Consider the following 13,111-nt stretch of genomic DNA (forward strand, 5'->3'; position numbering starts at 1 on the left):
AAGAGCCTTTATGTCCTTCTGTCTGCAATACCATGGAGTCAATATAAAAAAAGAATTCCAAAGTAAATAGGATAAGGCAAAATAATTCTCATATAGCATATGCTTCTTGTATGAGAACAACAGAACTATAACCGATACTGTGCAATGCATACCTAGCTTTCAGGCTTGTTGTTATGTGCACTTACGTGCTGTGGTGAGTTGTATTATCTATGACTATTCTTTGCTTTACCAAGGACTTACTCCGACATTCATTGAATAAGAGAAAAAACAGCACATAAATTTATCCTTCAAGACTTTTTTTTTTTTTTTTTAAGCTTTGGCTTTACAAACATTAGTAGAAAGTCCTCTGGGACTGCTATTAATTAGAGTCAGATGAAATGATCCTTGAACAGGAAACATTTTGATCAGTGCCTTTAAGGATTTTTGGAGATACTTTTTAGTTCAGGTGGACAACATTCCAGGTTGATGAAACAAGTAATATAGCAGAGATGGGTAGACTGTGTAATGACAATTAGGTTAACTCTTCTTGAGAAAAAAATGAAACCAGACTACAATAGGAGATACATAGTTTAGGTAGTGAAAAGTTTGGCCACTGACAAAAGGTTTAGATTTCATGAGGAAAGGAAATTTGACTACCAAAAGCTCTTGTGATAACATTTAAAAGAGATAATTCAAGTGGCCAAACATAGGATAGGTGTAGACAGAAAATAGGGAAAGAGAAGAGACCAATACAGAACCTGGGGCATGATATTGAATGCGGAATTGTAGATAGAATGGCAAGTCTAATATTGTGTAGAAAGAATTACCAGAATTTGGGAATGACCTGTTAAGCAAGAAAGTAAAAATGACTTCAGAGTTTTGATTGCCTGGAGAGGAGTACGAGAAGAATGTTGAAGGATGACCATGTTGAGATAAATTAATACTTTAAGAATAATAATAGTTAGAAAGCACTGGAACAGCAATGTAGAAATGTTCTATGACTGAGGATATGTGACTTAAGGATTAAAAAGCTTTTAAAACATGATGACTGGGTGCCTGAGTGGCTCAGTCGGTTAAGTGTCTGACTCTTGACTCAGCTTAGATCACGATCTCATAGTTTGTGATATCGAGCCCTGTATCGGGCTCTGCCCTGGCAGCACGAGGTCTGCTGGAGATTCTCTCCTTCTCTTTCTGCCATCCCCTGCTCTTGTTCTTTCTCTCTCTCTCTCAAAATAAATAAAACTGGATGACTGAATGATTTATCCAAGGGAATATGTAAACAAAGGGCTTTGGGTAATTCTCAGCCAATTGGTGAGGAGCACAGGATCCAGCAAAGGACCACCTGAAGAGACATATAGAACACTAAGAGTAGAGAGGAAGGGGTGCCTGGGTGGCTCAGTCGGTTAAACACCTGGCTTCAATTCAGGTCATTATCTCACAGTCTGTGAGTTCGAGTCCCGTGTCAGGCTCTGTGCCCACAGCTGAGAGCCTGGAGCCTGCTTTGGATTCTGAGTCTCCCTCTCTCTCTGTTCCTCTCCCACTCACGCTTTCTCTCTCTCTCTCTCTCTCTCTCTCTCTCTCTCTCTCTCTCTGTCTCTCTCAAAAATAATTAAACATTAAAATTTTTTTTAAAAAAGAGTGGAGAGGAATAAAATGTGGATTTGAAAGACTACATCAGTGAAGAGAATGTGTGATGATTCACCCTATTAAGGACAACAAAATGGGCTGGAAATCGAGATAGTGGTCTAGAGACAAGGGAAAAGAAATCCTGATTTGACTCAGGTCAGTTTCTACAAAGAAGCAATAGCACACTGACTGAAGCCCTGAATGGAGAGGGGTAGAGAAGGGAGAGAGTTTGGGGAGGAAAGTTATTATCAAATTGCAAACAAGACAGAGACAAAATATACTTCCAGGGATGTTTTGTCTAAACAAATGCTTGGACTAGGTCAAGGAGTTTGTAAAATATTGTTTAAGAGCACCTGGTGTTAATAGGTAATCAATAAATGTGTGTTAAATGAATGAGTGTCTGATATGCATCCTATGACTTTTGGTGCATTTTCTGACTACTGAAAGTATACTCATAGCGATCTTAGTAAAATAGTTATATGGAAATGTAAGCTAGAAGCCAGGTTGGAAGCAGTTCCTGAGGGCTGCAAGAGAGGAAAAATGGAGGATTAGGCAAACTTCACAAAATTACAGAATCACAAAAGCAAATTTTCGAGGTAGGAGAGGTCTTGCAAATCATTGAATAGCCCAGCCCTCTTACTACACGGCTGTGGATTTGAGGCCCGGTTTTGTTAAATAACTTACCATATATATGTCAAGGTTCAGTTCCAGGAAATTGAAACCACACTAGCTATTTTAAGCATGAAACGATTTAATATAAAGAATTAGGTGTGCATTAAATTGTTGGAAGGTTTGGAGGAGTGGCCTCCAGGCTTAAGCTCCTGGACTAGTTCTCAGAATGATACAGCAGATTGGTCCACCCGGGCAGCCGCTGCTGCGGCCCAGGCCAGGGAGGGGGAGAATGAGGGAGCTGCCACTGGACCTTTGGACTCCAAGGACCAAGACTTCTCCCAGGACAGCAAACTGCCGCTACTGCTCACTATGCACTCTCCTCACAGCCTCCACACAGCCAACAACTAGACCTAGGATGCCTAGACTGTGGTCCCACAGTATCTCCCCAACCACACCTGCCACTCCTGAATCCAAAACTCACTCTAGCTGACATAACCGAATTCTCACCTGGAATCCTGGCTGCAAGCACGTTGGGACACATAGTTCCCCACTTCTGCAGATGTCGACAACCCAAGGAGGTTGGAATGGATGTTGACTGCCAAATGATCCTATTCACCATCCCTGTTTGCACACCTAGGAAAGATCACTGCAGCACAGCGTGGAAAGCCTATTATTACAGTCTCTCTGTTGCCATTGAATTGAAGTGCACAAAGGAGAATTCTATAGCTTTAGCCCTCCTTCTAAAAAATCCCATTCTGATATCAAGAGGCCTATAAGTAAGCGGCCCACCTGATTTGTTGTTCAAACTAGGCCACATCTGAGAGTAAAAGAAAACACTGCTCCTATTTATGTCAGGATAACAGGCATGATACTGAACCACCCCAGCAAACTCAGCTCTAAGCCTGTGTATAAAATATTTAAGGTTCTTCATGATCTCGCTTCAGCTTCCCTTAGTGACCACATCTCTCAACACAAATCTTCACTTACTTTTTGTTCCATCTCCTTTGAAGTTCTCTTCCCCCAATTTCTTTTCTGGTCTGGTGCACGTGTGTCATTGCCTGGAATGGTGCTCTCTATTTCTCCATATATCTAACATCTGTGTGTCTTTTAAAATCCAGCTCAGATATCACCTCCTCTGTTGAAATACTCTCAGATGTCTTCCAGTAGAGTAAGTTGGTTCTCCAGTTACCTACTAACCTTGTATTAAAGTATCTGTTTATATTTCTCCACTGCTATTACACTTTGGCTTCCTCAACGACAAGAACTGAGATTATTCACCTTTTATTCCCAGAGGCTAGGTCAGATTCTATACTTAAAAAGTGCTCAAGAAATGTTTGGAAACAGATGGGTGCAAGGAAGTAAGGAGGAGAGCAAGGAAATAAAGAGAGAGTGAGCAGAGAAAGGAAAAGGGGAGGAAAGGAAGGAAAAGAGGGCAGGAGGGAAAGAGGTAATGAGACTTTGATAATAATCCTAGTGTTTCCATTTTGTGAGGCTTCTTTTTGTATTACCAATCTATTAGATCTTCAAAATTACTGAATGAGTTGAGATGGAATCAACTCACACTCACTTAGAAACAGACTTGTCTGGATTTCCCATCTAATAGTTGAAGAAAATATCGGTATTTATTGGCTTGGATCACAGTCAGTGGTTAAATGTTTTCACTACATCTATGTTAACCCATCAACTATGCCATTCCTTGATTTGAGCTTAACACACAAGTGTTTAGATTTTTTGAATTAAAAATGCAAAAAGGCCTCACTTTCCTGTTCATAAGGTGATTTCTTTTTTGAGTGAGCAGTTTTATCCGCTTCTTGAGGCCCTTGTTGTTGATTTTAGGAAATGTCCCACAGTGAGGCCTGATTTAAAGGATTTACTTCTTGCCTTCACCACTGTAACATGACTTCCTGCAGTTCACCCCCAATTTTCTCTCATCTAAATATGATGTTTTTAAAAACCTAGTTTATAATTCTTTATAAAACTCAGTGCAAAACATTTTCAGTGAATATTTCAAACATTGCGTTCTTTGGACTATAAGGTGATGCCTATGTTTGCTAAGGTTTTAGTTTTGTTTTTTGTTTTTTATTTCTCTCCATGTTTGTGTTAAGTAACAAGCAGCATTCTGGGGGGTAGGGGATCTACTCTTGGACGTCAGTTTCCTTCTATAAACACATTTACAGTACCTCTTGGCTCAGCCAGCTTTTTTTTTTTTTTGAGGAAAATGCAGAATTTACTTCATATTGTATGATGCAGTCATGCCTATGGCCATATATTATTTCTGATCACATCTATTATGGTTATAGACGAAGAATGCCCACAGTGAGGGGAAAAGGGAAAATTCTAAAGATCACACACACATTCTTCCTAGTTACCCTATCCTGAGGGAAATCCCTCAGTCAGCTTAGGATACATTTCATTTGATCATAACAAGAGTTTTTATATGAAAGTGTAACTATGAAAGTTTCATCTTGGCTAGGAAAATCACAGGTATTATTACCATATGAGATTTTTCTTACTAGCTTAAAAGAAATCATCAGTTCATCATGTATTATTCATCTTGAAAATAAAAGTGAAAATAGGGTTGTAATTAAGACTCCCAAGTCCTTGGCAAAGAATATCCATGAATTTTCCTTGGGTAATTTTTAACATTCTCTCACATAGGTGAACGACACTCCCTGAAGAATATATAGTTCATGTATTTGTTTCATCAGCCAGCTTTTAATGGGCAGAGGAGTTCACATTGTTTTAGGAGTAAGGTGAACAGAATATACATATTTTTTTGAGATCTACTGAATGCTGCTCAACCTTAAATGTCTGTTGCTTACATATGATATCCTATGTTGCAAGGACATATTCAAGGAGATTTAATGTCTTAGAAGAGTATGATTTCTTTTTTAATTAAAAGAGTGTTGTCAGGGTTTTTACACTGAGCATTTCACTGCTAATTCCACAAGTCCAAGTAAATGTGTGTAGAAAGCTATTTGGGGAAAGCTGAATTGCTAGAGAGAATTCTAAGTCCTATTACAGAGTAACATGCCTATAAATCCAAGTTTCTAAACTACCATATGTTCTTAGCAAAACCAAATTAAGTGAACTTCTGCTCTTGACCACGGTGGAATAACAAAGATTAGATATACTCCCCTGCTTTAAAAAAACAGAAATGAACAAAATATGAAACACCGGTTTGCAAGGTACCAGATACCTGACAGTGAAGGCTAGGGATCCCTAAGAGGTGAGAAACAAATGGCATGAGCCTCAGTGTTACCCCAGTTTACTTCCTAGAGGGGTTTTAATCTGAATCTTACTGAAGGACAACCAGGCTGAGCCTGACAGGCACTTGGAGTGGAGATGCCAGAGCTGAGAGTCTGGGAGATGAAGGTGGCCAGAGTTCACCAAACTACAAGAAGAGAACTACACGCGGTAGAATCCTGAAGATATCTGAAGGGGTTCCCCTCTAGTATTCATTCAAGTCCTAATCAGCACATATATGTGAGGAAATTATGCAAAGTTGGAAAAGAACCACCTGAGGGGATTAGTGGTAACTGTGGCCGTGCTTCTGTGGGGCTGGGAATAATACTTGTTCAAACTCTACAGACTGGGACATCTCCTAATTGACCTAGCATTGGCTAGTGCACACAGAGAGGGCTTCCCTCAGTAGCGATGAATAATTAGCTCTAGCTGAACATGGCTCTCGTCCTTTCTGATTGATCTTAAAAGCAAGACCTGAGAAAGGACCAAACTGTTTTGAGGTAATTTGACTGCATCCAAGAATAAAGCTCAAGAATACTTATAGGAACACAAATACATCCAGCAACCAACAAGGTGAAATTCACTGTGTCAGGCATCTGATCAAAATTAGCAAGTATGCAAAGGAATAGGAAAATACAACCCATAATGATGAGAAAAATCAATCAGTCAAAACTGACCCATAGGTGTCAGAAATGTTAGAAAACAATGCATTAAAACAGCTCTTAAAACTATTTCATATGTTTACAAAAGCAGAAGATATAAAAATACACTCGAGTTTTTTGCTTCCATACGATCAGTACTATGTGGGAGAATGTATAATAGACATGTATTTATATGGCTAAAATGTAAATATAACAATATTTCTTTCCTCTGTGTATTTTATTTGTTAGACTAAGAATAGTTTTATTTTAGCAAATTAGTGTATTTAGTGGAAGTTCACATTATGAATGGCCCAACAATTTTATCTGAATGCAAAATATGCCATGTTATTAAATATAACTTGGATAATGTTATATTGGTGTTAGGAGTTACACTGTCCCATTCATAGTATTGGATAGCAAATACTGTTCTGTCATAATTTATCTTAAATTGGCAATAATTTCTATGTCTTAAAAATATTGATTCTATATGATAGGATTATAAACTTGACCTTTCCATATTTTGGACATTAACCTATTATTGGACATACCATTTGCAAGTATCTTCTGCCATTCAGTAGGTGGTCTTTTTGTTCTGTTGATGGGTTCCTTCACTGTTTAAAAACTTTTTATTTTGGTTAGTCTCAATAGTTTGTTTTTTTGTTTTGTTTTGTTTTGTTTTGTTTTGTTTTGCTTTTGTTTCCTTTTCCTTAGACATATCTAGAAAAATATTGCTATGGTCAATGTCAGAGAAATGACTGCCTGTGTTCTCTTATAGGACTTCTATGGTTTCAGGCCTCACGTTTACGTCTCGAATTCATTTTGAGTTTATTTTTGTATATGGTGTAAAAAAGTGGTCCAGTTTCATTCTTTTACATGTAGCTGTCCAGTTGTCCCAACATCATTTATTGAAGAGACTGTCTCTTCCCCACTGGATATTCTTGCCTCCTTTGTCATAAATTAACCATAAGAATGTGGGTTTGTTTCTGGGGTCTCTATTCTGTTCCTTTGATCTATGTGCCTATTTTTGTGTCAGTACCATATTGTTTTCATTGCTTCAGCTTAGCAGTACATCTTGAAATCTGGAATTGTGATACCTCCAGCTTTGTTCTTTCTCAGGATTGCTTTGGCTGCTCAGTGTCTTCTGTGGTTCCATACACATTTTAATATTATTTGCTCTAGTTCTGTGAAAAATGCTGTTGGTATTTTAATAGGGATTGCATTGAATCTGCAGAATGCTTTGGGTAATACAGACATTTTAACAATATTAATTCTTACAATCCATGAGTGTGGAATATCTTTCCATTTATCTGCGTTATCCTCAACTGCTTTCATCGGTGTTTTATAATTTCCAGAGTATAGGTCTTTCACCTATGCCTTAACCTTTGGTTAAGTTTATTCCTGGGTATTTTAGTCTTTTTGGTGCAGTTGTAAATGGTGCTGTTTTTGTAAATTTCTCATTCTGTGACTTCATTGTTAGTGTAAAGAAATGCTACTGATTTCTGTGTATTAATTGTGTATCCATAGTTTGTTCCTTTTTATTGATGTGGAGTATAAATAAATCACAGTTTGTTTAAAAAAATAACCTTTCATCTGAACATAAGTTAAAACTGGTCAGTATTATTCAAATGAGCATAGGACTTCCGGTTAAATACATGTAGGTGATCACTTCAATATTTTAATTTTATGGGTAATGTGCATTTTTAATTCCATGTTTATATAACTCTACTTTGGCAACAATTTATTGGTGGTAGCATAGTATAATTCTGTTGTAACACAATAAAAAGGCATAAAGTGAGTTTTTAAACACTTAGGATAAATTCTAGTTGGTGTTGTGGATGCGTAAATACTTAAATAATCTATATGTCGTTTACCCAATCTTTTATAGGTTGTTTATAAAATATGGAAACATAGATAATATTTTATTTTTCAGAGAAGAAACCAAAGATGTCCTTGATGATGTTATGTACATTTGACTATGCCTCTAGACTTTATGAACACCCTGTGCTCATCTTTAAATGGCAAACGAATTGCTTCTCAGCCATTTAGCTAAGATCAAGTGTAGTATCTGTTCTTATCAGCTTACAGTGTAAATGAGAAGACTATGTCTTATTGTATTAAATTACTAGACTTCTACATTGTCATGAAGTATTTATATCATAATGCAGTTTGTCTTATGGTGTAATGCATTTTTCCATGTAAAATATATTTTAATTGTGAATCATATCCTTGACCAAGGATTTAGCAACAATTATAAGAATGATCAATCATTTATGGTCAAGAAAGCAACTTTAATAATCTAAAATAGGGAAGTCATGGCCCAATGATTAATTATGGAAATTTAGCCAGGAAGAAGATTTTAGTGATCCTCTAGCACAGCTCATTTATTTTATAGATAAGGAAACTGAGGCTCAGATAAATTTGGCATCTTTCCCAGATCAAACAAATGAAGCATAGCAGAGCTGGGCCTAGAGCTCTGTTCTCTGTATTATTTTTCTGTTGTTGCATAACAAATCACCAAGAGCTTAGTGATTTAAAACAATAGTCATTTATTAATTCACAGCTCTGTGAATCAGAATCCCAGGTGACTGGACTGGTTTCTGTGCTTAGCTCTCACAAGGCCAAAATCAAGGTTCTAGCCAGGGTGAACTCCTGCCTGGAGGTGATGGGAAAGAATCCACTTCCAAACCCATTCACCAAGTTGGCAGAATTCAGGTTCCAGTTGTTGTGGGACTGAGGTCCCCATTTCCTGGCTAGCTGATGGCTGGAGTTCACTGTCAGCAGCTAGATACCTGTCTCTGTTCCTTGCACAGTCTCGCTCCATCATCAAAGCCAACAATGGTATGTCATTTCCTTTTCACAGTTCACATTTTTTACCTTCTCTTCTACAACCAGTCAGGGAAAGGTTTCTACTTTTAATGACTTATGAGATTAGATCAGGCCCACCTGGATAATGCCTTTTATTTTATTTTATTTTGTTTTATTTTTATTTTTTTGATGTTTATTTTTGAGAAAGAGAGAGTCAGAGAGTGAGCAGGGGAGGGGCAGAGAGAGAGGGAGACACAGAATTCCAAGCAGGCTCCAGGCTCCAAGCTGTCAGCACAGGGCCTGACATGGGGCTGAAACCCACAGACCACAAGATCATGACCTGAGACAAAGCCAGACAACCTACTGAGCCACCCAGGTGCCCCTATGCCTTTATTTTACATTCAGCTGTGCATATAACATAATCAGAGGAGTGATATTTCCTCATATTCACAGGTTCCATGGATCTTTGTGGGAAACTCTGCCTGGTATATTCCTGAATTTATTGTGATTTTCTCTGTATTATACCATGCAGCTTCATACTAAGAGATCTATAATATAAATATAGATTAAAAGTTTACATTTATGTATAAAAAGCTTATCTATGTATCACATAAATATAAGATTGATATTCATGTGGCTCATTCTATCACTTTACAAGATCTCTGTCCATTTTCTATCTTTTTCTGAACACCTTTATCTAAAATTGTGCCTTCTTCATTTCACTCTTATTCCCCTTATCCTGTTTGACTTTTATTACCCTGCTTCATCTTTCTTATCTCTAGAATGTCAGTTCAGTGCAGGCAAGCTCCATGTCTGTTTTGTCTACTGTTATTCTCTCTGTGTTTAGAACAGTGCAGACCCACGCCCTGTTCTTTAAATATTTATTGGAAATATTATGGCAAATGTTAATATTCACAGGTTGGCTATAATGACTTGTTTAATTTTTATTAACTGGTTCCAGATGGAAAAAAATTACTATGCTCAAATAGGGTTCCTGGGAAGTCTTAAGAAATCGCACATAGGAGGCATCTGGTAGACATAATTTGAGCTTTGAAATTGGCATCTGTGAAATGGAATTCTCTCTCTCCTTTGAGCTTACTTAGAAAACTAACTTCTAGCAGTGTCAGATTGCTCGAATGCACTCCAGCATACTGAGTGTGGGGACTCCTTCCTCTACTCTTGGATTTAGTAGAGGTCAGCTACACAACCAGAAGTAAGAGGGATTATGATTTAGTCAAAAAGAAAAGAGAGATGGTAATTAAATTGCTATTCAATGTACAGAGGGATAATATTTGGAAATTAAAAAACTGTCCTGTCTTTCAAAGTTAAGTTTTAGCTGAGTAAGAGCAACAGAAGAAACAAACTAGGAAACAGATCACTAGTAGCAAAGCCCTTAATTTCAAGTGAGATAAAGAGAATAAAATAATTAATTTTGGAGATTAAACAGAACATGTCAACCTTTTCAAATGATGATGTAGCCTAAGAATAGTTTATTAAAGAAGAGTGGGAAGGAAAATGAAACGAGTGATGACTCTAGTAGGAAGCATATAGATGGGTTTATTTATCAAGGTTCATTTAGTTTCAGTTGTTAGGAACTAACATCAAATAATTGTAAGCAAAAACAATTTTTTTTAATTAGTAAGAGAGAAAATGAGGTGGCAATAGTTTATTGACTCATGAAATTGAAAAGACCAAGGTTTCAAGAATGGTTGAATTCAGTGGCTGAAAGTCATCAATGGAACGTTAAACTCTTCTCTCCATTAGTAATCTTCCCTTTCCTCTTCTTGCATTAAATTTAGGTCAACAACTATCCCTGTGCTAGTCCCAAGCAGCTTCCATATTTTATTCTTCCAGTTTCAAGCTTACTAGAAGGAATTTCTCTTTCCTAGTAACTACAAATAAAATAATCCTAGGTCGTAGTTTAATTGGTATGATTTAGACCATTTACCCATCCATTAACCAATCACTAGAGTCAAGGAAATGGAATATAGTACTTGTCCATGCCTGCGTCAATGCCCACTGCTAGCGCTGAGTACATAGGGGTGGAGTGGGTGGGTATAAATCTGTATAACTATGTGGACCTCTTGGAGAAAGATAGATTCTCCCACTCCTAGAATTGCCAGATTTAGCAGATAAAAATACAGGATTCTCATTTAAATTTGAATTTCAGATAAACATTGAATAAGTTTTTAGTATTAGTTACATCCCATGTGATATTTGGGACATACCTATATTTTAAACAGTGTTGTTTATATGGAATTTGAATTTAACAGAATATACTGTATTTTGTCTGACAACTCTGACCACACGCAGACATTTCAGTGATTTATTCAAGAAACAGTTGGAATGGGCTAGGCAATCCACAATGATGAGCGTCCCCTACCATGGGAGTGAAGGGCTGTGCCTTTCATGAGAATGCAGAAGTGATCTCCAGGCAAAAAGGTTGTAATAATAATAAGGGAAATGAAACACAACCTGCATTAATACAAACAAAGATAGAATAAAAGAGCCCACCGGAAGATTGTTACTAGGGAATGTAGGAAGAGGAGGATCTGAAAGGGAGAATTCGGCAATGTGGGTTGCCTGTATGACATCTGTTTCCCTCTCTTGTTTTATTTCAAGGCCTTCTCCCTTGATCTTCAGTGAAGGCCAGCCTTGGGTACAGGGGTTGACTTCTGATTGGACTAAGACTTACGTGGGGTTCTGTTCCTCTTATCTGTGAATGATTTTTACATGGGCATGTGACTCAATTCTGGCCACTGAAGCATATCGTTAAATGTACTGGGCTTCTAGGAAAGATTTTTGCCTACTCCTCAGAAAGATGTGCACGAAGATACAATTTGTTGTACCTGGCTCTGATGCTGGAATTGGTGCTGCGAATTTGAAATAATGGAAGAAGCCAATCTGGAGACAAAGTTTATACACCAAGAATGACTGAATATGAGAAGATGGAAAGTGCCTACTTGATGATCTGTCAATAAACTAACTCAGGAATCCCCTGACCTCTGGGACTCTTGTAAGGCCAACAAATATGCTTCCTGATTGCTTAAAACACTTTAAAGTTTTATTTGCAGCTTGAAACATTTTAACTGACATACAGGAGATTCATGCTAAAAGTCACAATTTTTTATGTATTGGAGGTGACTTTTCTGTTTTGTTTGTTTGCTAATGGCCATAAACTAAAATCATGAAAATCTTTTTGTTTTCACTTAAAAGGTAAGATGTTTTCCATTTAAAAAAAAGGCTGTATGCTCTCCCTTAAAGTAGTCAGTGAAAACAAAAGCAAACATGTACGTTAGAATTAGAACTTATGGGGAAAAGAAATCACGGAAACTAATATTCATTCAATGGTAATGTCTCTCTCTCCCTTTTTTTTTAAAGCAACAGTTACTTAATGAAACTTCAGAATTGACATCATAAATTGGCATGAATCTAGTTCTTTGAACTATCATTATGGAATTTCCTAGTTGGTGAAGGATTCGGCTGCTTTTCACAGAAATATTTTATATCTTGGTGGAATGATGCCCCCATATACAGAGATGCTGTTAGTGTGTCTTTTTAGGAATTATAAAAATATAACTTTTTAAAAAAGATGTCAATGGGAAAATCACTACTGGATGTTGTAAACAGGTCAACACAATATAATTCCTCTCTGCTTCTGATGTTAACATATGACAGTTGTTGAATTTTCTGCCTATTTTTAGCTCTGATCTTAGGATCTCCACCTACTATTGGAAAATCCAGCTGGTAGCATCCCAGTCACTTCATTTTTACAACCGTATTCTGTTCATGAAGAATGTTAAATTTATACATACAGACTCATTCTATGTTTATGGTTACTGTGAAATATTTTCGTCCTCATTTTCTGAAGTAGATGCGCTGTAAAGAAAGCTGGGACATTTTGGTAAAGTGAACCTTAGTTTCTCATCCACTTATTCACATAAAAATTGACTGGCATTCCCAAATGGAGCAGGGAAGCATGAGGAATTTACATAATAAAATTATCATCAGTGTCCTATCTCTTAGGACTAGATTCAGTGACATACAAAAGAAAACTCTAACTTGGCCTAAGCATGATGGAAGGGCTCTCCCCCGTGTGTAATAAAGGCTGATGCTAGGCAGTCCAGGGCTGGGATGCCAGCTCCATAGTCGTTGTGGGGTCAGATCTCTTTTTTATAGCTACCCTTTCATACTAAGCACAT

At 37.3% G+C, this 13,111-nt stretch overlaps 1 protein-coding gene and 1 pseudogene across 3 annotated transcripts in view; both read left to right on the forward strand.

The window, feature by feature from the left end:
• ADAMTS3 (ADAM metallopeptidase with thrombospondin type 1 motif 3) overlaps positions 1 to 13,111 on the forward strand; it is a 267,551-nt gene that overhangs the window by 177,044 nt on the left and 77,396 nt on the right. The window lies entirely within an intron of this gene.
• Positions 8,131 to 8,237, forward strand: LOC131508283 (U2 spliceosomal RNA; annotated as a pseudogene).

Source organism: Neofelis nebulosa, chromosome 3 (genome assembly GCF_028018385.1).
Source record: "Neofelis nebulosa isolate mNeoNeb1 chromosome 3, mNeoNeb1.pri, whole genome shotgun sequence".
Classification (NCBI taxonomy): domain Eukaryota; kingdom Metazoa; phylum Chordata; class Mammalia; order Carnivora; family Felidae; genus Neofelis; species Neofelis nebulosa.